Genomic DNA, 4857 nt, shown 5'->3' with positions numbered 1-4857 from the left:
GGTTGAATGCAATGATAGCAAGAAAGTCACACCATAATCACACTTCCGCAAAAGTCAGGGTGTGACAGTTGTCCTAGTTTCCTCCAAAGTCTAAGGCACACGCTCTAAGCATGGCTACAAGCGTTTGAATGGTCCTTTCAGATTGGTCATCTGTTTGGGGGTGGTATGAGGTGCTTAAGTGCAATTGGGTACCCATGTCTTCATGAAATTTGTTGGTGCATACGTCTGTCGACTTCGTCTTATATCGAGTCTTGTTCTAAGTATGTTAGATCAGGGCGCGAAGTTCGAGAAATAGGTTGTATAGGTAATTTCGCTTGAACTATGTAATTCCGCTTGAAAGTGACAACTTGTAATTCCGTGCGGAATTAAATTCCGTTTGGGTCTGTTTCGAGCGGAATTAATCCCCTATATATACCGTCCAAGCAAAATCATTTGTAACCTTCATGATTCCGGTACCGAAGTGTTGCCGACGCGTCATTTGATCTATATTGCTGTCATATCAATAAAACCAGGCGATTAAGTGTGAAACAAGCGGTTTTCAAAGTCTGTTTCTTTGTTTCCGCCTCTGAAACAGACAAGAACCCTTCTGATCGACTCGTTTGGGTCACGGATTGATCCTACAAGTGGTATCAGAGCTCAGGAAGAAGAGTTCTTGCCAAAAACAACCTTAATTTCTGACTTCTACACCTTCTTTTGAAATTGAACAAGTTTTCACGGTCAAAATGTATTGAATTCACATATTATGTGCGAAACTGTGTTTTAATGAATCCTTGAGAAAATTGGACCTTAATTCAATCAAAATTTGATAAAATTGGTAATTCCGTTTGGGAAACAGATCGCAAAAGATGACGTCAGCCTAATTCCGTTCGGAATCACCAGCTTGTTTTCAAACGAAATTATATAATCACGCTTGAAATTCATAATTTCGCTTCTGTGTGTAATTCCGTTTGAAACCGTTCCACACGAAATTACTTAATTCCGTACGAAATTAACTAATTCCGCTTGAAATAGTTAATTCCGTTTCAAAGTGTTATTGTGTGTGAGTAATTCCGCGTGGAATTACTAATTCCATTTGAGAATTGCAATTCCGTGTGAACTTGGTATTCCGCGTGAAGTAATTCCGTTTGAATCTTATAATCTCGTTTGAAGTGTTTTTCAGGTAATCCCGTTTGAAGAGTAATTTCGCTTGGACTGATATTTTGTTTGAACTTGTAATTTTGTGAAAAATTTACCGAAACATGGACGAGGAATTTTACAATGCGTTTGCGACACCGATTGCTCCTGTCACTGTTGCCGAGACATTGTACAGTGAGAATGAAATAGGAACTTATCAAAAACCACCTAAGCTAATGTTCATTGAAGATTTTAAAGGTTGGCAAAATCGATTTGAGAACTGGGTGCAAGCATATAAGTTTGACGCATGGTGTGCTTTAACCAAAGATTACGAGAAACCGAAAAACGAGCGTGGGCTTGAAAAAGCTTTTTGTGATTTTTCTGAGAGTGATAAATTGAAGTATACAAGTGAGAAAATGATGATTAGTCTTCTACAACAAGCAGTAAAGGAAGATATCTTTGTTCTGCTTCAACATGATAATACTGCTAGATCGATTTGGAATGCACTGATTCAAAAGTTCAAAGGAAGCGCAGATATGATAAAAAACAAAAAGGCGTTATTGAAGAAATCATTTGAAATGTTCTTAGCTTTTGATCATGAAACAACAAAAATAACAATTGACAGATATTGTCATCTGGTTTTGGAAATGGGAAGAATGGAAATTGTGAAAGATGATGATGAATGGGTTGACAAACTTGCTGATGCATTACCACATCAAAAATGGGGAACTTATTTGTTTATTATAAAACACATGAGAAAAACTGAAAATATGAATCTGTCACAATTCATTCAGAAGATTGAAGAGCATGAGTTGGATATCCAGAAAACGGCAATCATGAAGAATCCAAATGCTCAACAAGATGTTAGTTTGTATTACAGGGGGAACAAGTTTGAGGCTACCCCCAGCCCTAGTGATGTGTGTAAAATGCAACATATAAATCACATCAATTAAGGCATAAAACTAACCCTTTTTAAGTACTAATGTTGGAAAAAGAGTGTTTTTGTCTTCCTTTTGTATTTTCAGGATGAAATGAGCTCAAATTCACAAAAGAAGCAAAAAGACAACTAATTCTAGCATAAATACAAGAAAAGGAATAAAAGTAGACTGCCCGGACCCTCAACAGCATCCTCCAGAGCAAAGAAGAGAAAGCAGAAGTCTGAACACGCCCCGTGCTCAGCCAGCACGGGGCCGTGCCCAAGAAGCAGCATAAAAGACAAACTTATAGAAGCTTCCATTGCCCACCACGGGGCCGTGTCCAGCGGGCACGGGGGCGTGGTGAAAGTATAGCAGGCGCATTAATTGTAATTGCGAATTACAATTAATGAGGAGAGAGAGTGTCAGACGGGCACGGGGGCGTGTCCAGTGGACACGGGGCCGTGCCCAGCCTTCTGTTCAGCCTATAAATAGGAGTGCTTGGTTTCATTTCAACTCATCCCTTGGCACACCACCTCTCTCACACTTCATCCACCACCCACCACCACCATAACACCATCATCCACCACCATCATCCATTGTCCATCGTAGAGTGTGTGAGTCGTCTCGGGATCCAAGATTGATCGTAAGAGTTCTTGACAATCAAGGCCATGTTTGCCTAAGTCTCTTACATCACTTGGTGAAGACAAGTGTTTAGTATAATACTTTTTATTTTCAATCTTTTGCACTTTTTATTTGGTTTTGTATTAATGACTTTAATAACTAGTTGCTTATGTTGAAGGTGATCTTTCCTTATCGTTTGTCCGTGGTGTCTTGGCATTATTTTACTGTCTATATAAAATAAAAGATTTTCACCATTCATATCTCCACGGTCTATATGGAGGTATGTTGGCTACCTGGTCGGGGGTTAAGGGAACGGTTTGGTAAGGGTCTTGCCCTTGTTCAGCGTTTAGAGGTCCTGCTTGGGACCTGGGTCAAATTTAGTAGGATCTCCTTCAATGCCCATAGGTATTGGATGGCGGGGATCCAAACTCTTTGACCCCCTCATAAGTTAACTACTATTAATACTATAACCCGGCTATTTAGGACTGTATCCCTGCTGACTCAGACTACTTAGCCGAGGGTAACGTCACCGCCGAAAGCGGGGCCTACCACAATTTGCATTAATAACTTAATTCATTATCTTTCAATAATCCGACCCTTTAGGATTGTATCCTTGCTGACTCAAACTACTGGGTTGAGGGTAACGTCGCCTTCAAAAGAGGGGCCTACTACAATAACTAAGATAATCTCTTAAACAAGTGCAAAAGTGCGAAAATAATCAAAGGTTATACTAATACACGTGTCGGATCCAAGTGATTCATCTTGTCTATCTGTTTTTATTTTATTTTATTTTTCAGCATTTAGTTAGTTTTTATTTTCTTAGTTTAAAAACATTTTTTTTTTTTACTTTTTGATTTGATTAGACGTTGAGGATAAACCGGTATTAAAAGCTCTTGCGTCCTTGGACGACCTCGGTATCTTACCAACACTATACTACGTCCACGATGGGTGCACTTGCCCATATGTGTGTTTAGTGTTAGTGAGTATCGTGTTTTTATAAATTTAAAACTTGGCTAAAAGTGTAAAAAGGGTTTAAATATACATCAAAAATATATTACACTACACACGCATCAAGTTTTTGGCGCCGTTGCCGGGGACACAAGGATTTTAAGAAAGTTAGGAATCAACGGCCTAATCATATTTTTATTTTTCTTTTTAATTTTTAGGATTTTTCTTAGTTTTTCAGCTTCTGCAGAGCTCAGCACGGGGCCGTGCCTGCTGAAAACGCCCCCGTGCTCAATCATTGGAACTGACAATCCTGTTTTAAGTCAGATAGTAAGCTGAACACGGGGCCGTGTCCACTCAACACGCCCCCGTGCCCAAGATTCTCTTACTGAAAACAGAACCGTTAGATCCCGGCGGTTGGTAATTTCTGACACAAACATGGGTGATAGTAATTCTTTTTACTTTCGGCACTCTTATGGTATGTGGTGTCGATTATGTGGAGGCGAACATGAAGAATTAAAATGTTATTTTCTAAATTATAGGCCCCACTATATAGACCCACCGATTCCTTATAACCTTAAGAGGGGCGAAAGTAAAAATAAGCACTATCTCTCCCTCGAATGCGCCCAGCCAGATATTCTAGGGGAAATGCTCCTTGACGAGTTATTTCAACTAGAAGAACTAATTCTAAATTGGTCAAAAGAACTTAGGAAGGATTTTATTGATCCCCCCCAAGATGATGACCATGAGGAAATGTTGGAACCGCATTCCGACAACCTCGTTGCTCCCGAAAATACCTTCATACCTAGAAAAGACTTGGACGATAGTCGTCCCTCTGCCGATTGTGCCGTGAAGGACTCCCCATCGACTTCGTTCGATGCATACATAGACCTGAGCGATTCGGCATACACCTTCTTTAACGAGAGCCCGGAAAAGGGTTGGACTTGTCCACCTAGAATGAAAATAGGAATTACCCTCACCGATAACCTCTTGCGTTCTCGCCTTAGTATAGGACAATTAAGGTATATTAGGCACTTTGGGGTTGTTCCAACAAATCAAGAACCACCCGATATAAATAAGCTCCTTAGGAGCAACAAACTCCATAAAACAGCCTCTCGACACGGGGCCGTGTCCGGTCAACACGACCCCGTGCTCACTCAGAAGATTCTCTGCTGATTCTGTCAGAATACGAACAAAATGTGTCAGGATTTTCTCTGCACACGGGGCCGTGCCCAGCGGACACGGGGCCGTGTCCAGTGTG

This window comes from Helianthus annuus, chromosome 10 (assembly GCF_002127325.2).
Source record: "Helianthus annuus cultivar XRQ/B chromosome 10, HanXRQr2.0-SUNRISE, whole genome shotgun sequence".
Lineage (NCBI taxonomy): Eukaryota > Viridiplantae > Streptophyta > Magnoliopsida > Asterales > Asteraceae > Helianthus > Helianthus annuus.
The sequence above is the reverse complement of the archived record's forward strand: the minus strand, read 5'-3'. Positions refer to the sequence as shown.